General features: G+C 38.7%; 1 protein-coding gene across 4 annotated transcripts in view; it reads right to left on the bottom strand.

The window, feature by feature from the left end:
* Window positions 1-24,932, bottom strand: part of Mlf1 (myeloid leukemia factor 1) — a 38,449-nt gene that overhangs the window by 11,327 nt on the left and 2,190 nt on the right. The window lies entirely within an intron of this gene.

Raw genomic sequence — 24,932 nt, 5'->3', positions numbered from 1 at the left:
CTTATCAATACAATTTATGCAAACCTGTTCTTCTACTATTACCTACTATAATTCCCTTAATACATTAACATAATTATATAATTCACTTATTATATTAACATAATTACACCTTCATTTATTCCATAAAAAGTCACCAATCCACTGGTCCCTTATTTATCTCCTTCTGTATAAAAACAGTAAATATGAAGTAACATACCTCAGGGAGAGAGGACCAAAAAAAAAAAGGCAAGAAAACTGAGAGAATGGCAAAACCAGAAACCTGAAAAATATTGCTGCCAGGCAGGGGCCACCTTGGCAATCAGCAGTTTAGATTCTAATGAGGAGTAATAAGGAAGATTGGCCTATATTTAACTCTTATTTATGAAATATGAGCATTGAGAGCCACTGTTATGTTGGGAACACTATGAAGATGCCATGTTGTAACAGACAAAGCTACAGACAATCCAAGGCTGAGTTCTGTTCTAAGAGCTTAGACATGAGAATCATCACACAGCTAAAGTCTCTCTATATCTTTTTTTTTAAATGAGTATTTTTTAATATATGTATTTTTTATAACTTTATTTTTTTATGTGGTGTTGAGGATCAAACCCAGTGCCTCAACCCATGCTAGGCAAGCACTGAGCTACAGTCTCAGCCTTCTGCTACATCTTTTTTGTTGTTGGTGGGGTTCTTTTGATCTTTCTGCCAAACAACTTGTGGGTTAGTTTGTAATCTCAAAAAGTTTGAGAAACACTATTAAGATTTAATGGGGTTGGGGAAAAGGTAGAGAATCCATCAAAATAGAAGATAGATCAGTGGTCTAGATAAAGGAGATGGGCGGGGGTGGTAAGGGAAGAATAGCGGAATGAACCTGAACTGACTTTCCTATATGTACATATATGACTCTACCACAGGGAATCTCACCATCGTGCACATCCACCAGACACTGATTTTAAAAATTAAGTAAATACCAGAAAGATCAATAGAGTAGAGGGGAAGGGATGGGGAAATACTGGGGAATGAATTAGAGCAAATTATATTCCATGCTTTTTTAATTAAGTAAAAATGAATCCCAATGTTATGTATAACTAAAAAGAACCATTTATTTATTTTTATTTTCATGTGGTGCTGAGGATCGAACCCAGTGCCTCATGTGTTAGGCACGTGCTCTGCCACTGAGCCGCAGTCCCAGTGCCTGTCATGGTAATCCTCAAGCGTGTTCTGAATTTCCTGTCTGAAAGCTCAAAGGCTTCCGTTTTCACTTCATGTCATTTAAAATGGAAGGCCTGTTTGTGGCATGCTGCACAAGCCCTGTTATTGAACTTAGTTTCAGGTGGGAAAGTTATAAGTTGATGCACTGTGGACTAGGTCAGCTCCCATGGCCCCCGCCCTGATGCTGGTGCCCTGATGTCAGCTCCCCTAAATGTGGGCTGGACTCCCTGATGTGCTTCTAACGAAGAGGACCCAAGTGACGGGGTGTGGCTTCTGAAATTAAGCAGCCCTTGGCTCCGTGGTGAGTGTCCACACTCAGCATGTTGGCTCCCCTGCCACCTACCAGCAGCCTGTGGACAGGCCTCCTAAGGGACCAAGGGGCAGCTTGTCCGGACCAGCCAACAGCCATGCGACTCGCACTTAGGAGTGGTTTCTGTACCAATCAAGACCCAAGAAGGCCGCAGACTCCTGAGATGGCTCTGGGCAGAGCCACCCAGCCCAATTGCTCTGGTTCTTAACCAATGCGAGCTGTGTCCTGATACACGCTTGCTTTCAGCTGCTCTAAGTTACAGCAGCAAAGGGCCCAGCACACGCCACATCCCACATACAGCATGTTTAAAACTGCCATCATCCTATTGATTTTGTTAGTTTCATCCAAAGACAGAAGAAAATTGAACACAAATCTACAAAACTAAATAGTTTACAGATTGGCTTATGTATCATAAGTAGTTTTATAGATTTTTGCCACAAGCCAAGTCTATTTTGGGATGATCTGTATTACAACACAAGCTTCAAGGACTTGAAAGTTGAGGGTGGAGTCCTCAGGCAGTCAAGTGGTCTGGCTCCAGAGCAGCTGCAGCTGAGGCCTAAGAAGCCACAGAACCCACGTCCCACTTACTAACACTGGGCCAGAGAAAACCAACTCAGTTTAAATGAGTTTGTCCCCTAAATCAAAAGTCACTAAGGGAGAAGACCCACAGGTATTGACTGCAATGGATATGAGATGCTTTTTTGGGTAGTGAGCATCAAAGAAAACACATCCTTCACTGAAGAACGGTCAAACACTTTCCCAAAAAATGGTGGGAGACCATCTGCTACAGGAAATGATTAGAATTCGGTAAATGTTTATTATGCACCCTGAGTGTCAAGCAGAGACTTGCAGTAAGACTGAATAATGGGATAGTTCTTGGTACAATAACAGTCTAACAGAGAATGAGACTTTTATATATTTTTAAATTAAGGCTATAATACTCGGATATTTTATTAGATTCCTATTGCTGCTCTAACAAAATGCCATTAATTCAGTGACTTCCAGAGTCATAAACCTATTATCTTCTCTCGTCCCGCTCAGACGAGTCAAACTGGGTTTAAATGGGCTGGCTGCAACATTAAGCTAAGAAGGCAGAGAAAAATCACACAGCACAGATATAAATTTTTCAAATCGAGAGTGGGACCTGAAGGGTCAGCTTCCACACTGGAGAGAGCATGCACCTGGAATCCCTTTATTTATAGGGAAATTAACAAAGGAGTTTCGATAGGATGTTCTTCACCAAATAAGGCAAAGATGAAGTTACCTAGCCACAATGGTAATTCCCAGGTCCAGAGCCAGAGGAGAGCAGACTCTTTGCCAAATGAAAGTAGAGGCCACCTGCATTGCACATCCCAGTCCGAGTGCAATGCCAGACCAACACCCCTTGGCTCAAGGCTGAGAGAGAATGCTTAATACAGCTCATGGGTGGCCCCACACCATCTTCCTTCCAGCAGAGGACGGTAGTCCACAGTGGGCTAAGTCAAGATGTGGCAGGGCTGCAGCACCTCTGGAGGCAGAGGAGGCCAGTTCCCCCACCTCTTCCAGCTCCTGAAGACTATTCCTCAGCTTCTGGACCCTTCCTCCATCTTTGAAGTCAGCAGTACAGCAACCCCACATCTCTGACTCTTCTGCCTCCTTCTTACACATTTAAAGGATCCCAGTGATTCAAGTGAGCCCTCCTGAATCCCAGGGTCCCCTCTTTAAGGTCAGCCAACTAACAACCTAGTTCTCTCGGAGAACACAGTTCTCCTTGCCCATGTACATTCGAAGGTTCCAGGAATTAGCATCTGAACGACATTAGAGGACCCATGACTCCACTCACCAGGTATGTTTCTAAAATAATGTCATTTAAGCAATTTTAAGAACAACCATCTGACTGTTTTCAGACATCTGAGGATTGAGATGCTGCAAAATGCAGCTTGAGACTAACATGGCACTGAGGGGATCTACATGGCTGGAGAGGGTATCTACAGATGGTGACCAAGAGAGCAGTATATTAAAAACATACCAAGTTAGGATGAGCTAAAGAGACCCTGAAAACATCAGCTTTTGAAGGAACACCCTTCCCCAGGGCATCGTCTCCTCACTAAGTGGCTTGATCTGTGACTATTATTTCCTGTTACAACTCAAGGGGACAGTTGAGATCCTAAGACTACTAAACAATTAGTTTCTTAAAAGCAGAGTGAGCAGAATTGATGAAATCCACGACCATGAGAACTGTTTGTTTTAATCTAGCAAGCAAAGCCTTCTCCATTCTTTCCTTCCTTCTTGCCCTTCCCAGACACTCTTTGAGCTCTTCTCTTCCTTCCTTTGGCACGTGCCTTTGGTACGTGCCTCCTACTTCCTTGTGGCTTCTTTACCCTGTTTTTCACAAACACCTCTTGCTTCCTGCACCTGTGCACTGTAACTGCAAGGACTCCCTTGCCCACCCAGATATGGAAACCCAAAAGTCATTTCTCTTTCTCCTTGAATATCAGCAATGGGAACAGTGTACTGTTTTGAGCCTTGATGGATAAAACACAGAAGTTCTTCTTCGACTGTTTTTTCTAACTTCTTGTGCTTCTAGAGCTTCTGAGTGTCACAGATAGGTTACTGGATATCAAAACACTGATACTCAGCCTTGGGTAACCAGTGAGGCCAAGTGGAGCTGGTAACATCTAGCTCCCATCTTCTCCCAGGTACACATGCACATGTTTTCTAAGTGCAAATGGCATTGAAATGTTGAAAAGCTTTGTCCCCTCTAAAGATATGCTTTTTTCCTCTGGGTTTGATCTTCTTTTCCCTGCCCTCTAAAGACTATTTCTTTTAACTTGAACACATTGAAACCCACTAGAGGCACTTCATGAAATAACATGCTGAGACTGACACCCAGGATTTTAATTTGCTATATCTAGAACATGGCCTAGCAGCTTGCATTTTAGCAAGTAATTCGAACAATCCTAATGCAGAGGTTCTAAGGGCTGCACATGAAGAACCATGAACCTATTCAACTGTTTTGTCAGAGTCCTCTTGTTCAGTTTTTGCTTACTTCAATGCAAACAGCCTCCTTTTATTTAACAAATATTTACTGACTACCTATGTCAAAGGTACTGGGTTGGGCAGTGGGGTAGATAGAGCCCTGACTTCTGGAGAGCTAAAGCCAGTTTTCAACTTCCTGTTGGCTGGAATACTTTCTAAATAATTCAGGAAATTGAAAAATACTGATGAAGTGATAATTAAACATTTGTCTCTTTGTATCAAAACAACTGCAACCTCACAGTGGCAACCCTGACTTGCTCCTTGGCCATCTTTTCTTCTTCCTGTGTCTGTTCTCCTAGAGGTGCAGCCATCCTGCTCCAAGTCATCCAGGTTCAGAACTTCAGGTGTGGGCTGGATGGTGGCTGCACTCCCTGCCTTCTGTGCTCTCTCCAAGTGAGGGAAAGGAAAAACAATGCCACTGCAAGAATATGGGAAAGGAGGGTGCTAGTTTTGTCTGTCAAAGTTCAGTTGACTTCTGAATTGACGTTGCTTTTGTATTCTCTCTCCTTCCTGGATTCCAACATTAGTAATCTGAGCATAGTAATCTCATATCATCTAATTTTTTTTTTTTTTTTGTACCAGGGATTGAATCCAGGGACACTCGGCCACAGAGACACATCCCCAGCCCTTTTAAAATGTTTAGAGACAGGGTCTCGCTGAGTTGCTAAGTGCCTTGCTAAGTTGCTGAGGCTGGCTTTGAACTTATGATCCTCCTGCCTCAGCCTCTCAAGCTCCTGAGATTACAGGCATGCACCACCATGCCTAGCTAAATTTTTTAAAGTTAAACAATGGCCTACCTGGGCATAGAAATCAACAAAACCTCCTCTCTGTATTCCGAGGACACTGCTCAATTATCTTCTTGCATCTAGTGATGCTAAGAGAAATCAATGGCTGTTTTTCATATTTTAAAAAAAATCTATTACATGAGTCTTGTGATTCTTTATATATATTTTAACATACTAAAGTCACATAATCATGGGATCAAATGTGGATTTAGAAAACAACAAGTATCCTTATAAGTGTGAAATTGACCTTTTCAATCTGGATCCCAAAGACTTCAGCCTTTCATCAGTCCTAGCAGTGACCTTCAGACTGTCCTTTGGGTGTGCACTATACTGCCTACCTGCGCCTTCCTTGTCACATCTTCTCAGAACCAATCTTTCTTGCTCCCTTAAGTCTGTGTTACATATTGGAGGAAAATTCTAGTATTTCCCAGTGTACTAATTCACTTTTCGGTGATGAACATTCTTGCTTCTGAACTCACTTTTATTTATTTATTTATTTTAATATTATTTCTTTTGAGAGAGAGAGAGATAGGATTTTTTTAATATTTATTTTTTTAGTTTTCAGTGGACACAACATCTTCATTTTATTTTTTATGTGGTGCTGAGGATCGAACCCATTCCCCCCCTGCATGCCAGGCGAGTGCGCTACCGCTTGAGCCACATCCACAGCCCCTCACTTTTATTTTTTAAATTTAAAATAAAATTTTAATTCCTGGAATTCTGGTTCTTATTAAATGTCTACAGTATCGTCTGACATCTCTGAAGATACTCCACATTTATCCACAAGTTTAACCCTCTGGGGATCTTTTCTCCTCCACTAACATCCAGGTTGCCATCTGTCTTCATGTCCTTCACTAAAGAGCTGACTTCACGATTCCTGTCCCCTGGGTATGCGTTTTACAAGTTCTTGGTTTTCTTTTATCTGAAAATATTCATTTCACCATTTTTTCTTCTTCTATTTTATTTATTTACTTCTGGTACTGAACCTAGGGGTACTCTACTACTGAGCTGCATCACCAATCCTCTTTATATTTTGTTTTGAGACAGGATCTAGGTGAGTTGCTAAGGCTGGCCTGGAACCTGGGATCCTCCTGTCTCAGCCTCCCAAGGTGATGGAATTATAGGCACCATTTCCTCTTGAAAGATATTTTCATGAGGCAAGTGGACTTTTTTTCCATTCCACACTTTGAAGACTACTTCACCCTCTGCTATCTTGCTGTTTCTGGTAAGGTATCAAAAGTGCCTGATACCTTACATTTCAAAATGTCTTTCTGCTATATCCAATTGATGTATTGTTTTCCAGATTTTTTTCTACATAACTTCCTTTTAGAAGTCTGAGAATAATGGACCTACACCTGGTTTCCTTATGTTTGTCTTGTTTCAAGTTCTCTTACAGCTTCTCAACTCTCTAATCTAGTCATTTCCACTATTATTGCAACTACTTTTTATACCCTATTCTCTCTCCTCCGGTAACATCTAATGTTAGACAACATTCCAGTATTCTGCTAGAGATTCTTAAGGATCATCATGTTCTCCCCAACCCCAAGTTTTCTTTTTCTGGCTTTCAGGTTAATTCACATTTAGATTAACTACATATCTTCAAGTTTACTGACTTTTCTTGTCATCTCCTTTCTGTTTAGCCCATCTAGAGGATTTTTTCTTATATTTTCACTTCTACAATTTTTATTTAGTGTGTATGTATCAATTATTTTATATGTATATAATTTCACTTCTTTTACTGAGATTTTGTATCTTTTCACTCATTGCAAGCATATATTCCTTTACATCATTAAGCAAAATTATAATAAATGCTTTAAAATTCTTGTCTGTTGATTCTAATATATGAGTCACTTCAGGTAAGTCTCTATTGATTATTTCTTATATGGAGAATATCTTTTATCTGTTTCTTTGCTAAGTAATTTTGAACTTTACCTATACATTGTGGCTACTATTTTGTAGAAGATCTAGATTTTGTTATGTTCTTCATAAGTGTTGAATTTTATTTTAAGCAGACAATTAATCTGGTTAGCCCTAAAAGTTCTGTATTAAATGACAGCAAAAATCACTCAGAGTGCTCTTTTGAGTCTGTTCCATACGCAGGTGGTTTAGCTTAAGATTTTATTCATATTATTTGGTGTTTACCCTCTCTGGTTCTTTCTTTCCTTTCCTTTCCCCTTTTCCCTTCCCCTTTCCCCCTTCCTTCCTTTCTTTCTTTTTTTTTACTAATCTGTTCAGCAAATTTATATCTTTATTTTTTTAATGTGGTGCTGAGGATTGAACCAGTGCTCACACGTTAGGCAAGTGCTCTACTACTGGAGCCACAGTTGCAACCCTTGGTTCTTTCCTTTTTGGGATCCCCTCCTCTACTTTTCAGTGACTGTGTTATACTGAACTCTGCTCTTGATTTTTGAACCAGACTGAGTCTTCCAGTAGAGTTCCAGCCATTCTCCGTGGAGGAGATGGGGTACACCTCAGGCTAGAGTTGTCTTATCCTTTTTCTAACTATGCAGATCTCTACAGTATGTCTCTGCTTTTGGTCATTTTCTAGCACATTCTTTAGAAAATTTTTTATATTGTAAGCTGGGATTATTGTGTTAAATTCACAAGAACACTGATCTAACTGAAACTTTCAGAGCCACATTAGAAACAAAATTCACTTGAGAACTATCCCTTTGCATAGCCTTGTTCTGCTAATTGACTTCTTGGGGCTGAGGCTGTGGCTCAGTGGCAGAACACTTGCCTAGCATGTGTGAAGCACTGGGTTCAAACTTTAGCACCGAATATAAAAATAAATAAAATAAAGGCATGGTGCCTGTCTACAACTACAAATTTTTTTTTAAGTGTTACTTCTTCTAATTAGTATAGCTCATCTTTCAAGGCATGTTAGGTAAAACTCAGCTGAGAATCCATCTGGTTCTAGGCTTTTCTTTGTTGGAATAAGTAGTTTTAATAGTTGCATCAATTTCATCAATTTATATTAAGTTTTCTATATCCTCATAGTTCAATTTGTCATGTCTCCAGAAATCTGTTGATATCTTTGAGAGTTTTTAGTTTATTATAGTATAAATTCTCAAAAGAGTTTCTAATGATCTTTTGGATTTCAGTAGTGTCTGTGATATCTCCTTTTTCATCTCTAATTTTATTAATTTGGGTCTTCATTTTATTAATCGGCTAAGGGTTTATCAATCTTGCTTATGCATTCAACTAACCCTTTTTTTACTGATCATTCATATTTTTTCTTCTGACTTTAACTATTTCCTATCTACTGATTTTGGTGTGAGTTTGTTTGTTTGTTCCTAGGGCTTTGGGGTGTAATGTTAGATTATTTGACATTTTTTTTAATGTAGGAACTCAGTGCTATAAATTTTTCTTTTAAAACTGCCTTTATACTGCCCTGAGATTTTAATGTGTTGTATCTGTATTCTCATTTTGTTTCTTTTTTTAAATTATATTGTTGGTTGTTCAAAACATTACATAGTTCTTGATATATCATATTTCACACTTTGATTCAAGTGGGTTATGAACTCCCATTTTTACCCCGTATACAGATTGCAGAATCACATCAGTTACACATCCATTGATTTACACGTTGCCATACTAGTGTCTGTTGTATTCTGCTGCCTTTCCTATCCTCTACTATCCCCTCTCACCTCCCCTCCCCTCCTCTCTTCTCTCGCTACCCGCTCTACTGTCATTCATTTCTCCCCCTTGTATTTTTTTCCCTTTCCCCTCACTTCCTCTTGTATCTAATTTTGTATAACGCTGAGGGTCTCCTTCCATTTCCATGCAATTTCCCTTCTCTCTCCCTTTCCCTCCCACCTCTCATCCCTGTTTAATGTTAATCTTCTTCTCATGCTCTTCGTCCCTACTCTGTTCTTAGTTACTCTCCTTATATCAAAGAAGACATTTGGCATTTGTTTTTTAGGGATTAGCTAGCTTCACTTAGCATAATCTGCTCTAATGCCATCCATTTCCCTGCAAATTCTATGATTTTGTCATTTGTTAATGCAGAGTAATACTCCATTGTGTATAAATGCCACATTTTTTTTTATCCATTCGTCTATTGAAGGGCATCTAGGTTGGTTCCAGTTTTGCTATTGTGAATTGTGCTGCTATGAACATCGATGTAGCAGTGTCCCTGTAGCATGCTCTTTTTAGGTCTTTAGGGAATAGACCGAGAAGGGGAATAGCTGGGTCAAATGGTGGTTCCATTCCCAGCTTTCCAAGAAATCTCCATACTGCTTTCCAAATTGGCTGCACCAATTTGCAGTCCCACCAGCAATGTACAAGTGTACCCTTTTCCCCACATCCTCGCCAGCACTTGTTGTTGTTTGACTTCATAATGGCTGCCAATCTTACTGGAGTGAGATGGTATCTTAGGGTGGTTTTGATTTGCATTTCTCTGACTGCGAGAGATGGTGAGCATTTTTTCATGTACTTGTTGATTGATTGTATGTCCTCCTCTGAGAAGTGTCTGTTCAGGTCCTTGGCCCATTTGTTGATTGGGTTATTTGTTATCGTCTAATTTTTTGAGTTCTTTGTATACTCTGGACATTAGGGCTCTATCTGAAGTGTGAGGAGTAAAGATTTGTTCCCAGGATGTAGGCTCCCTATTTACCTCTCTTATTGTTTCTTTTGCTGAGAAAAAACTTTTTAGTTTGAGTAAGTCCCATTTGTTGATTCTAGTTATTAACTCTTGTGCTATGGGTGTCCTATTGAGGAATTTGGAGCCCGACCCCACCGACTGTAGATCGTAGCCAACTTTTTGTTCTATCAGACGCCGTGTCTCTGATTTGATATCAAGCTCCTGATTTGATATCAAGCTCCTTGATCCATTTTGAGTTAACTTTTGTACATGGCGAGAGAAAGGGATTCAGTTTCATTTTGTTGCATATGGATTTCCAGTTTTCCCAGCACCATTTGTTGAAGATGCTATCCTTCCTCCATTGCATGCTTTTAGCCCCATTATCAAACATAAGATAGTTGTAGTTTTGTGGATTGGTTTCTGTGTCCTCTATTCTGTACCATTGGTCCACCCGCCTGTTTTGGTACCAGTACCATGCTGTTTTTGTTACTATTGCTCTGTAGTATAGTTTGAAGTCTGGTATCGCTATACCGCCTGATTCACACTTCCTGCTTAGCATTGTTTTTGCTATTCTGGGTCTTTTATTTTTCCATATGAATTTCATGATTGCTTTCTCTATTTCTACAAGAAATGCCATTGGGATTTTGATTGGCATTGCATTAAACCTATAGAAAACTTTTGGTAATATCGCCATTTTGATGATATTAGTTCTGCCTATCCATGAACAGGGTATATTTTTCCATCTTCTAAGATCTTCTTCTATTTCTCTCTTTAGGGTTCTGTAGTTTTCATTGTATAAGTCTTTCACCTCTTTTGTTAGGTTGATTCCCAAGTATTTTATTTTATTTTTTTTTTTGAGGATATTGTGAATGGAGTGGTTGTCCTCATTTCCATTTCAGAGGATTTGTCGCTGATATACAGGAATGCCTTTGATTTATGCGTGTTGATTTTATATCCTGCCACTTTGCTGAATTCATTTATTAGCTCTAATAGTTTCTTTGTAGACCCTTTTGGGTCTGCTAGGTATAGAATCATGTCACCTGAAAATAGTGATAATTTAAGTTCTTCTTTTCCTACTTTGATGCCTTTAATTTCTTTCGTCTAATTGCTCTGGCCAGTGTTTCGAGAACTATGTTGAACAGAAGTGGTGAGAGAGGGCATCCCTGTCTTGTTCCAGATTTTAGAGGGAATGTCTTCAATTTTTCTCCATTCAGAATGATGCTAGCCTGAGGCTTAGCATAGACTGCTTTTACAATATTGAGGTATGTTCCTGTTATCCCTAGTTTTTTTAGAGTTTTGAACATAAAGGGATGCTGTACTTTGTCGAATGCTTTTTCCGCATCTATCGAGATGATCATATGGTTCTTATTTTTCAGTCTATTGATGTGGTGAATAACATTTATTGATTTCCGTATATTGAACCAGCCTTGCATCCCAGGGATGAATCCTACTTGATCATGGTGCACAATTTTTTTGATGTTTTTGTATCCGATTCGCCAGAATTTTATTGAGGATTTTTGCATCTAGGTTCATTAGAGATATTGGTCCGTAGTTTTCTTTCTTTGAAGTGTCTTTGTCTGGTTTAGGAATCAGGGTGATGTTGGCCTCGTAGAATGAATTTGGAAGTTCTCCCTCCTTTTCTATTTCCTGAAATAGCTTGAAAAGTATTGGTATTAGTTCCTCTTTAAAGGTTTTGTAAAACTCTCCTGTATACCCATCCGGTCCTGGGCTTTTCTTACTTGGTAGTCTTTTGATGGTTTCTTCTATTTCCTCAATTGATATTGGTCTATTTAGGTTGCCTATATCCTCCTGACTCAATCTGGGCAGATCATATGACTTAAGAAATTTATCAATGCCTTCACTATCTTCTATTTTATTGGAGTATAAGGATTCAAAATAATTTCTGATTATCTTCTGTATTTCTGAAGTGTCTGTTGTGATATTGCCTTTTTCATCCCGTATGCTAGTAATTTGAGTTCTCTCTCTTCTTCTCTTCATTAGCATGGCTAAGGGTCTGTCGATTTTATTTATTTTTTCAAAGAACCAACTTTTAGTTTTGTCAATTTTTTCAATTGTATCTTTTGTTTCGATTTTATCAATTTCAGCTCTGATTTTAATTATTCCTTGCCTTCTACTTCTTTTGCTGTTGTTTTGCTCTTCTTTTTCTAGGATTTTGAGATGAAGTATGAGATCATTTATTTGTTAGTTTTTTCTTTTTTTTAAGGAATGAACTCCAAGCAATGAATTTTCCTCTTAGAACTGCTTTCAATGTGTCCCATAGATTCCGATATGTTGTGTCTGTGTTTTCATTTATCTCTAAGAACTTTTTAATTTCCTCCTTGATGTCTTCTATAACCCATTGATCATTCAGTAACCTATTGTTCATTCTCCAAGTGATGCATGATTTTTCCTTCCTTCTTTTATTGTTGATTTTCAGTTTCATTCCATTATGATCAGATAAGATGCATTGTATTATCTCTACTCCTTTATATTGTCTAAGAGTTGCCCTGTGACATAATATATGATCTATTTTTGAGAAGGATCCATGTACTGCTGAGAAAAAAGTGTAACTGCTTGATGTTCGGTGGTATATTCTATATATGCAATTAAGTCTAGGTTATTAATTGTGTTATTGAGCTCTATAGTTTCCTTATTCAACTTTTGTTTGGAAGATCTGTCCAGTGGCGAGAGAGGTGTGTTGAAGTCTCCCATGATTATTATATGGTGGTCTATTAGACTCTTGAACTTGAGAAGAGTTTGTTTGATGAACATAGCTGCACCATTGTTTGGGGCATATATATTTATGATTGTTATGTCTTGTTGGTGTATGGTTCCCTTGAGCAGTATATAGTGTCCCTCTTTATCCCTTTTGATTAACTTTGGCTTGAAATCTATTTTATTTGATATGAGTATGGACACTCCTGCTTGTTTCCAAAGTCCATATGAGTGATATGATTTTTCTCAACCTTTCACCTTCAGCCTATGTATGTCTTTTCCTATCAAATGCGTCTCCTGTAGGCAGCATATTGTTGGGTCTTGTTTTGTGATCCATTCTACTAGCCTGTGTCTCTTAATTGGTGAGTTTAAGCCATTAACATTTAGGGTTATTATTGAGATATGGGTTGTTCTTCCAGCCATATTTGTTTATTTATATTACTAAACATGGTTTGTTTTCCTCTCTGATTATTTTTCCCTCCTTTACTATACTACCTCCCACTGTTGGTTTTCATTGTTATTTTCCATTTCCTCTTCCTGTAATGTTTTGCCAAGGATGTTTTGAAGAGATGGTTTTCTAGCTGCAAATTCTTTTAACTTTTGTTTATCGTGGAAGGTTTTAATTTCATCTTCCATCCTGAAGCTTAATTTCGCTGGATACACAATTCTTGGTTGGAACCCATTTTCTTTCAGTGTTTGAAATATGTTATTCCAGGATCTTCTAGCTTTCAGAGTCTGTGTTGAAAGATCAGCTGTTATCCTGATTGGTTTACCCCTAAATGTAATCTGCTTCCTTTCTCTTGTAGCTTTTAAAATTCTCTCCTTATTCTGTATGTTGGGCATCTTCATTATAATGTGTCTAGGTGTGGAACTCATTATTTTGCACATTCGGCGTCCTGGAGGCTTCTAGGATTTGGGATTCTGTCTCATTCTTCAAGTCTGGGAAGTTTTCTCGTATTATTTCATTGAATAGATTGCTCATTCCTTTGGTTTGGACCTCTATACCTTCCTGTATCCCAATGACTCTTAAGTTTGGTCTCTTTATGTTATCCCATATTTCTTGGATGTTCTGCTCATGGTTTCTTAACAGTCTTGCTGAGCTGTCTATGTACTTTTCAAGTTGAAATACTTTGTCTTCATTGTCTGATGTTCTATCTTCTAAGTGTTCTACTCTGCTGGTAGTATTATCAATTGAGTTTTTAAGTTGGTTTATTGCTTCCTGCATTTCTAGGATTTGTTTGTTTTTTATAACCTCTATCTCCCTGTATAGTTGATCTTTTGCTTCTTGGATTTGTTTATGTAATTCATTGTCGAAGTGATCTTTCATTGTCTGATTTTGCTGTCTAATGTCTTCCTTGAGACTCCAGATCATCTGAAGCATGTATATCCTGAATTTTTTATCTGACATTCCATCTGCTGCAGCTATTACCTCTTCTAAAGTTGAGTTGACCTGCATTGCTTGTGGTCCTTTCTTTCCTTGTCTTTTCAAACTGCTCGCGTTTCTTTCTGCTTGGTGAAACTGTTGTGTTATTGAAATTTCCCCCCTATATATTTATATTGCTCTTGTATAGTTGAAAAGTCTCCCTTGCAGGGGCGGGCGGCGGCTGTGCTCCTCCTCCAATTGGGGTGATCTGTCTACCACGCCCGCGGGCCGCTGGGCCTGTTCTTCCGGTTGTCGCAGGTATGCCTACCTTGCAGGCGCGGGCGGCAGCTCTGCTCTGCCCTCACTCCAATTGGGGTGACGTGTCTCCCACGCCGGCGGGTCGCTGGGCCTGTTCCGGGCGCGGGCGGCGGCTCTGCTCTGCCCCTACTCCAATTGGGGTGACGTGTCTGCCACATTGGCAGGCCGCTGGGCCTTTTCCGCCGGTCAGTCGCAGGTCTGCCTACCTTGCGGGCACGGGCAGCGGCTCTGCTCTGCCCCTACTCCAATTGGGGTGATGTGTCTGCCACAATGGCAGGCCCCTGGGCCTGTTCCGTCGGTCAGTCGCAGGTCTGCCTACCTTGCGGGCGCGGGTGGCGGCTCTGCTCTGCCCCTACTCCAATTGGGGTGACGTGACTACCACACCAGTGGGTCGCTGGGCCTGTTCCAGGTGCAGGCGGCGGCTCTGCTCTGCCCCTACTCCAATTGGGGTGACATGACTACCACGCCTGCGGGTCTCTGGGCCTGTTCTGGGCGCGGGCCGTGGCTCTGCTCTGCCCCTACTCCAATTGGGGTGACGTGACTACCACACCGGCGGGTCGCTGGGCCTGTTCCGGGTTCGGGCGGTGGCTCTGCTCTGCCCCTACTCCAATTGGGGTGACGTGAATACCACGCCGGCGGGTCGCTGGGCCTGTTGCGGGCGTGGGCGGCAGCTCTGCTCTGCCCCTACTCCAATTGGGGTGACGTGTCTACCATGCCAGCAGGCCGCTGGGCCTGTTTTGCCGGTTGGTCGCAGGTCTGCCTACCTTGCGGGCGCGGGCAGCGGCTCTGCTCTGCCCCTACTCCAATTGGGGTGACGTGACTACCACGCCAGCGGGTTGCTGGGCCTGTCTCTCATTTTGTTTCTAAGAATTGTTTTAAAATTTCTTCTGATTTCCTATTGCTACTCACTTATCATTCAAAAGAGTATTTATTTAATCTCCAGGCATTAGAGATTTGTATTTTTATCTTGTCATTGATTTCTCATTTTATTCCATTATTATCTGATAGGATGTATGAAATCATGTCTAATTTTTTTGCATTTACTAAGATTTGCTTTGTACACTGAAGTATTACCTATTTTAAAGAACATTCCATATTCGGCTAAAAAGAAAGTAAATTCAGTTGTCAATGGATGAAATAGTCGATAGATGTCTGTTAGGTCCATCTGATTAATAATATTTTTTAGTTCTCAAGAGTCTTTACTTAGATTATGTCTAGATGATCTATCTACTAGAGAGTTGTGTTGAAATCATCCAGTATACCATGTTGGGGTCTATTTGATTTATTATATTGAGAAGGATTTGTTTTGTGTATGTATAATATTCACTGTTGCTTGGGGAATATTTACAATCATTGAATCTTGTTGGATGATTCCATTAACCAGTATTAAGTGACCTTCTTAGTCTCTTCTAATTAATTCTAGCTTGAAGTCTACTTTGTTAGGAGAATAGCCACTCCTGATTGTTTAGGGTATCATTTGCATGTATATCTTTTCCCACTCATTCACCTTCAGTTTGGGGATATCTTTGTAAGGCAAGTCTCTTGCAAACAACACATGGTTGGATCTTGCTTTTTTAATCCAATCTGCCAATCTATATCTTATGACTGAAGTGTTTAGACTATTTACAGTAAATATTATCTAGAGATTATTTTTATTTCCTGCCATTTTGACTTATTTCTAATGCTTAATTCAGACTTGATTCTCCTTTAATAGACTATGCAATTCATCCCTATGCTGGCTTTCATTTTTCTTTTTCATTCCTTCTGCATGAAATATTTCATTGAGTATGTTTTTGTAGTGAAAGCTTAGTGGTTATGATTTTTTACTTTCCACTCAACATTAAAAGTTTTTATTTCATCTTCAATTCTGAAGGATAGTTTTTCTGGATTTTATAATCTTGAAGATACCTGCTTTCTTTCAGGTCTTGGTAGATATTATTCCAAGCCCTTCTGGCTTTTAGGGTCTGGGTTGAGGAATCGATTAAAATCAGAATTTGCTTACCTCTAAATGTGACCTGTCATTTTTCTCTTGCAGCTTTTAAAAATCTATCCTCCTTCTATATATTAGGCATTATCATTGTAATGTGTCTGGGAGAGGATTTCTTTTGATCTTGTATATTTGGAATTCTTTATATATCTTGAATTTGAATTTCCATATTCTTTCCTAATACTTGGAAAGTGAAGATTGAGGATTCCTTTAGTTTGCACTTCAGAGTCTTTTTGTGCCCTAATCATTCTTAAATTTGGTCTCTTGATGTTATCCTAGATTTCTTAAGTATTCTGGTCATGATCAACTTTTTTATTGTTGACATTATAGTTAAGATTATGTACTTTTTCTTCAAGGCCTGAAAATCTATCTTCAAAGTGGTCTAATCTATTTATGATGCTTCCTATTAAATTAATTCTTAATAACTTGATTTATTGAGTCTTTCATTTCCAGGATTTCCATTTAGTTCTTTTTAGAATCTCTACTTTTTACTAAAGTGATCTTATTACACTTCCTATATTTTTTCTTTAATTTCACTCTTTATATCATCTTTTAGCTCTTTGAATAGTTCAAGTATGAACTTCCTGAATTCTTTCTCTGACATTTCCTCCATTGTGGTGTTAATGTGGTTAATTATTGACATATTGTGGGCTGTTTGGGGTGGTTTGTTCCCTTGCTTTTTCATACTGTTTGTAGGTTTATCCATCTATTGGAATGATTATCACACTTCTTTTATCCAAGGGCCTAACTGTTTGTTTCTTTCTCTTTTGAGACCCAGGCTGGGCAAATATCCAGGTATTGATTGATACTTTCACTCAATGTGTATTTTCTGCTGTTCCCAATATTAGCACCATTTTGAGGTAAGTTACTGAACCCTATTTACTAAAATCACTTCAGAGAAAAGACATTCAATCTTAGGAAAATAACAAAAACTTGTTGATACTATTCTTCCCAGTTCCTCTAATCCAGATAGGAATTTGTAGTAAAGCTCTTTCCTGTCAGCTGTTCTTTTACCATCTCCCTTCTGTGCTGTGGAGGAGTTGGGGATCACCACCTAGCTCCACTCTGCCATCTTCTGGAGTGATAGCTAGTATTTTTACATAGATTACATCAGTAAGCAGTACAGTTTCAATAATTATTATTATACTTATTATCTAATGTTATGCCCTTAGAAAAAGCATTTCCTGGCTTTCAGGGTGCCTGGCATTTCCCCTATTGATCTTTTTGCACCTGCGTAGGAGAGAAATCTGGGCCTCCTCAACACAGGAGAGGAAGCATATAAATGGCTCAAAGTTTTATGCTCCTGGTAAGATGCTAGCAATTTTTGTGTTTCAACAAATTAACACTTTCCAGTTGTTATTACTTGGGAATTTAATTTTTTAAATATGCTAAGGCCAAAACTATATTCCAAAAATTAAAACTTAAACTCAATTTGAGATTTTTTAAAGATGAATGTAGAAATTTGTTAAATAAAATGTTTCAAATGAACCAGTTTCTGTAGTTGAAGGCGGGTTATTAACAAGATAAAAATTATAGTTCTACTAAATTAATTTGTTTATGAATTTATTTAAATGAAGACATCAGAGTATTAGGTTTATTGAGATTATTATACATTTCACCCTTTCCCACTAAAACAGACCAATGTAATAAAGAATAAATTCTCTCTCTCTCTCTCACACACACACATACACACACTCACACACATATACATGCACATACATACAAAGATGGAGATAATATGCATACAAGAATCATAAGGTCATTTTTCATACTAGCTCTGTGACAGCTTACTTCTGGAGGTTGTCCTGAAGTTACAATATGAATTTACAACTCTTCAAGTCCACCGTCAAATAACGTCACACTGATTCAAGGAGCAAGTACATTCGAATAACCCCTTCCCTTGCTTGCATCACTGCTATCATTCAGCACATCATCAAACACATGTCATTACTCTGGAAAAACTTCCCTGTTAGATTAAGAAAAGACTTTTACTTCCCTCACCTGTTCCCTAATGCTCTTCCTTTGTGTATGTAGAGAAGAGTGTCTGACCTGTTTCATTTTCCTTCTCTCTGAAGATCTTCTATTGATATTTCTTGCTGGGCCAGTCTACGGGCAATAAACTCCATTTTTTTTTATTTTAATTTTTTGTGGTACTAAGGATGGAACCCAGGGCCTCTCAAATGCTAGACAAGCACCCCACCACTCAGCTACACCCCTAATCAAACTCCAGTTTTTGCTTGTCTAAAAAAAATCTTTATTTCCCCCTCATTTTTGAAGAAAAATTTTGCATGATACAGAATTCTAGGTTTGTGGGTCTTTTCTCCTGACATCAAATATTTCATGCCACCCTCTTCTTGTTTACATGGTTTCTGAGAAGTCAGGTAAAATTCATGTTCTAATCTTCTTCAGGTAGGATGTTTTCCCTTAGGATGTTTTCCCTCTGGCCTCTTTCACCATGTTCTGTCTTTGATTTTCTGAGGGTCAAATATGATAACCTAGGTTCAGCATTTGGCATTTATCCTGCTTGGTGTTTGCCGAGCTTCCTGGACCTGTGGTTTGATGTCTTTCATCAATCTGGAGAAATTCTTGGCTCTTGTTGTTTCAAGTATTGCACCTGCTCCTTTCTCTTTTTCTTTGGCTTCTGCAGTTTCACTACACATAATACACCTTCTGTAGTTGCACCAACCAGTCTTTGGATATTGCTTTCTTCAGTCTCTGCTCAGTCTCTGCTTCAGTCTCCTCAAGCTCAGTGACTCTTTCCTCAGCTGTGTTTGATCCACCAGTAAGCCCAGCAGAGGCATTCTTCTTTCTGTTAGTGTTTTTTTTTTTTTAATCTCTAACATTTCTCTTACTCTTATCCCCCTTCAGAATTTCCATCTCTCTGCTTTTGTCTGTTCTTGTTTGTTGCCTGCTTTTCCTACTAAGGCCTTTAGCATATTACTCATAGTTTTTTAACTTCCTGGTCTGAGCACACCAATATCCATGCCACAGCCAATTCAGTTCAGAAGCTTGTTCAGCCTCTTCAAACCAATTAGTGACTCTTTGCTGAAGGGTGTACATGATACACTGAATGAAGGACCATGGTGCACAGCCCTTCGCTAAAGTATTGGTGAGGTGGGGAGGCAGCAGTCATAAGACTGGGTCTCAGGCTTCTGTGAATCTGTGCCCTGGACACTGAATGCCACCAATGGGTCTTGGTCCTCCTTCAATGGGATAGGATGGCTGGAGAAGCTGGAGTTGGGTACCCCCACCATCCCATGGTTTAAAACTCTTTCTCCTGATCACAGGCCTCATTAAAAACAGAATGAGGGGCTGGGGTTGTGGCTCAGAGGTAGAGCGCTGGCTAGCATGCGTCAGGCACTGGGTTCCATCCTCAGTACTGCATAAATATAAAGACATCGTGTCCACCTATAACTAAAAAAAATTAAAAAAAAAACAGAATAAGGGGGCTGGGGCTAAGGCTCAGCAGCAGAGTGCTTGCCTAGCATGCATGAGGCACTGGGTTCAATCCTCAGTACTACATAAAAATAAATAAAAAAAGGCATTCTGTCCAACTACAACTACCAAAATAATAATAATAATAATAATAAAAACAACCAGAATGAGGTGGCCAATTTTAAGATGACTACTTTCCCAAACACCCTACCAGAACCAAGAGATTGTCCCCAATATTTACCAGAGCTCTAATGCATAAAACTCACAAAAGTGAGGGTCCAACACCCCACGATCCAGTCCTTCTCCAGCTTTCAACTCACCCTTGTTCACACTGAGCCCCCAACAAAGAAGACACAGGTGTTCCTGAGATGGTTTCTCGTTGTGGATTTCTGTTTAGGTGAGTTGTGAGCCTCCGTATTCACCTGTGTCCACTTGCTGGGGCAGGTGGTCATCCTGTGATTGCACTTTGACAATCTAAGAAAAGCTGTTGTCTTCAGTGTGTGCAACTTTCAAGTTGCTGCCAGGATCAAGTGTTGACCTCCCAGCTCCTCACGTCCTGAGCCCCCCATAGTAGTTTAACAGATTGCCATCCCCAGACTTTCCACCAGTTAAAAATTAAAGAATCATTATTTGCTTTAGTCAGCTTTTTTGCTGCTGTGACTAAAGGACCCAACCAGCACAATTGTAGAGGAGGAAAACTTTATTTGAGGGCTCATGGTTTCAGAGGTCTTAGTTCATAGAAGGCCGGCTCCATTGGTCTGGGCTCAAGGTGAGGCTGAACATCATGGTGAGTGTGTGGCAGAGGGAAGCAGCTCAAATCATGGTGATCAGTAAGCAGAGAGTGTCTCCATTTTTGAGATACAAAATATATACCCCATAGCCACACCCTCAATTCCCACCTCCTTCAGCCATACCCGACCACTTCAGTTACCACTCAATTCCTATCAAGGATTGTGTTAAGACTTTTACAACCCAATCATTTCTCCTCTAAACTTCTTGCATTGTCTTATATGTGAGCTTTTGGGGACACCTGACATCCAAACCTTAATACTATTCTAGCAGAATCATAGGCAACTAGTGCTAAGAGAAAGTTGTGCCAACTTGCAAATGGAGTGGATCAACAGCACACAATGAAGAGCTCATGTTTCAGCATACTAGAGGGCAGAGAGGAAGCTGATTTGTGTTTCTGAAATCAAGACCTAAAGATCAAAAAGTTATGTTAAAATTAAGAAATCAAAATTTTGTCTATCTACCTACTTTTTATTTGAAGGAAGGTTCAAGTAGCTCTAAAAGTCATAAATGACTTGCTAAAGAACAATTTCTAATTCCCACCTCAAAAATAAGATTGCTAACAGTATTTGTTATACCTTTGTTGAACATGGGGTTAAGGGATTTCAGACCACTAATGTTTTAAGATGGCAATTAAAACGGGGTCCTTCTGTGCAGAGCTTTACTCACTGAACACGCAGAGCTTAGAGTTCGTAACTAATATAAAGGCTGTATTACTACTCTGCAGTTACTTAGGAAAACAGCCAACTTTTCCTTTAGATATGTGGATGAGATTCAACTGCAATGAAGAAAAATTCTTCAGGGAACACCAGATTTTGTTCTGTGAATAAGTGAGAATTAAACAGCTATTACTTTCCCACAGAATCATAAAATGTACTGAGTATTTCTCACTGCATTATAATTGGGCCACACATTCATCAACTAAATGTGACTAATTTAAAATGCTATCCAGGTTTTTGTTTATTTAATAGGAGTAGACAAACTCACACATACACTAAATATGTAAAATCATGTGAATTTGTGAGCACTATGAACAGAAGAGCCATAAAAGTGGGTCAGGCCATTCTGGAAGAACCAGTGGGCCTTCTAGAAGCTTCAGCTTGTGTCTACCAGAAGAGCTGCTGCTCATAGGTATGGTCATAAGGTTCTCTGCTCAAATTTAAATTCACTTTTCTCAAAGTAAAAATAGAACTTTTAAAAGCAAGAGTTTGATTTAATATTTTAAAATTTTAATCATTTGTTTTCTCAAATGAGAAATAGTATTTTATGTATTTCTCCCCCATTCACGTTATTTTTTGCACATAAATATTTCATTATCCTAGGGCAGCCAATTGAAAATATCATGAGGCTTTAAGAAGTTCATATCTTAAAACAGTTGTTTCATGTACATGAGCTAGTCTAAGGTAATAATTTGAAATTGGTTAGATTAATGTGAAAAATATTCTTTGTGTATCCAAATATTTTGCAGACTCTAAAGTCACACTTGAAAAAATAGCTAAAGATGAGGGAAGTGCTCATGGTATATATTGAGTAAACAGATATTTAACCTTAAAGTCGGATCTCAATGGGGAAGAATTCATATATGGAAAATAGAAACAAAATACACCTAGATAATGGGGTTGCATTATTTTCTTTACCAAACTTCCTATGGTTTTCAGACTTTCCATAAGCAAAGTCAGCACAAACTTACTTTTCCTATCACCATGGCCAACCAAGTCTTTCAGGACTGGTGACACAAACTAAAACCAAGCTCAAAGAAATCTGGTCCCAAATGTTCTTTCTACTCCATATTGTTTAACATCCAGATTATCTCACAAAGCAGGAAAATAAATTGTTGCCTCCCCCAAAATAAAAACCCTTTTTTTTTTTTTTTTTGCAAATTATTAAAACACAAAAGTTACTGAGTTGTTGTTCTTTTTAAGGACTGGTAATGTTTCATTTAAGAATAAGTTTCTGTTTTAAAGATTCTATCTCACACACACACACACACACACACACAAAAAAAAAAAATACATATTTTACCCAAGTTACAATTTTCTTTAGTCTGTATATAGCTATCTGTGCTTCTAAGTAAGAAAGCATTACTTCATTCCATAGGTTCTCAGATCACAGACATGATACTTCCATTTACTAAGGAGATTCCCTCCCTTCTACTGTACATAGTCCTGGTAAAAAGCTTGGCCAGAAGATTATAGCAGCTCTTGATCATAAAGAAATGTTCCCTAGTTTGAAGTAGACTGATCCCTTAAAAAAAAAAAAAACTTGGATAATCCAAGTTTTGACATTAGAAATAATGCCCCAAATGAATAGTTTACCTGAAATATTACTTGAATTAAAGACTAAGGATTATAGAGCTTCATTCTATGAAATAGAATATTTTTTAAACATTTTTTTAAGTTGTAGCTGGACACAATATCTTTATTAATTTATTTGTATGTGGTGCTGAGGATCAAACCCAATGTCTCACACATGCTGGGCAAGCTCTCTATGCTGGGCAAGCACTCTACCACTGAGCCACAACCCCAGCCCTCAAATAGGACTTGAAATTTACAAAATTTACTTACAAAAAATTTCCATATCAAAATATTTCTGAAAAAAATTACTGTAGATGTTGAAAGTCACAATAGCTACTGAGATATTAGCATAAAGCTGGACTTTGAAAATCACAGCCCTGTATTTTAGCTGAGTATTCTCCTTGCCTTTATTAAGCAATAGAATGAAAGGTGTCAAAATACTAATTAGAACCCAACTATAACATCATTTTCGGGGGGAGGGATACTGGGGATTGAACTCAGGGCACTCGACCACTGAGCAACATCCCCAGCCCTATTTTGTATTTTACTTAGAGACAGGATTTCAGTGAGTTGCTTAATGCCTCACTTTTGCTGGGGGCTGGCTTTGAACACATGATCCTCCTGAGGCTTTGGGATTACAGGCATGTGCCACCGCACCAGGCCCAACTGTGACATCTTGGGGAAGGGCCCTCCTCAGACTGACTGGGAAAACAAGGAAGCAAGCAGCCCTGAAAGCTGTGACTCCTTTATTTCCTGCTGTGAGAATGCTCCCAGCCACCAGAACAGTCCATGCACCCTTGCACAAGTTGTGCACTCACTCTCAGCACCATCAGTGCACAGGTTCTCCAATCAACAGTGTTCTCCAATCAATCCAATCATCTCTATGGTGCACAAGAAATAGTGGAGGCTGGGAGTATGTGTATCTTAGCTCCTGTCAACCCAAAGACAACAGAAGCAACTCCTGAGAAAACCTGTAGGGAACTTGGACCAAAGGCTGGTCAGATCTCAATGTTATGCTTATATCAAGAGTTGGCTGGCTCAGTACCACAGTAACTGATTCCTAAAATAAGGCAGATCCACTAGCCTGCTCTTTGCCTTCCATCTCTAACCAATATAAGTAGTAACACAGCTATTCTTTGTAGATTTTCCTGTTCAGGAACTCATTTTTTGTAGCTCATAAGATTCAAAGTTCATGTTTCTATACCAAGTAGAAAAGTCTGGCTTATGCTAAATATATCTGAAGTTTTATAATCCACATTCTTGAGGGTATCATGATGCCAAAATCATTTTATCCTCAGATTAATTTTCCTGTCTATACATACTTAAACACACACACACACACACACAGTTGTTAAAATTAAGCAAATACAAGTTTGATAGAAAGTAGTATTCTTGAGAGAAAATTACATGGCAGGAAGTGCTTAACACTTGTGCTTTTAACCAAATTACAATAGAAAGCATTTAAGAAAGCATATTTGAAAATAAGGAAATTTTCTCATTGAAGTAAATTCGGCTCCTGACATAATTAGATACACAAGTTTTTTTTTTTTCTAAGTACCAAATACACAGTAAAACATTAAACATCAAATTTTAAACTATTACTTTAAAAGTTTCTCTTTTTTCTTCTTTCTTTCTTTCTTCTTTAGTTGTTGATGGACAGTATGCCTTTATTTTATTTGCTTATTTTTGAAAGTGGGGCTAAGGATCAAACCCAGTGCCTCACACATGCAAGGCAAGCACTCTAACACTGAGACCAGCCCTGGCTCAAAAGTTTTCCTTTAATTTTCTGATAAACAAATTGTTTAATATATACTATTATGAGAAGGTAAACACTGAAACTGGATATATTTGAATTCAAAAGTACAGTTTTTTTTATTCAAATCTTTTAAACATTTAATAATCTGACTATTATCTATCATATTTTATTAATCTATCTCTATTTTGTTAGAAATTAATAATTCTAATTTTATTTCCAAGAAGTTTATGTATTTTTGTCTGTCTACTTTTAAATAATTAGTAAGTGAGTAGAATGTGCTTGACTAGGCTCAACTGTGAACTAATGGATTACGTAGAAAATGGTAGTAGAAAATTTACGTAGAAAATTTCTCATTAGAAAATGCCAACATTAATGGCATTTTTGAA

Source organism: Marmota monax, unplaced genomic scaffold (genome assembly GCF_021218885.2).
Source record: "Marmota monax isolate L192 unplaced genomic scaffold, Marmota_monax_Labrador192_F-V1.1 WCK01_AAM20220418_F8-fsc00022, whole genome shotgun sequence".
Classification (NCBI taxonomy): domain Eukaryota; kingdom Metazoa; phylum Chordata; class Mammalia; order Rodentia; family Sciuridae; genus Marmota; species Marmota monax.
This window is presented reverse-complemented; position numbering and strand designations above follow the sequence as displayed.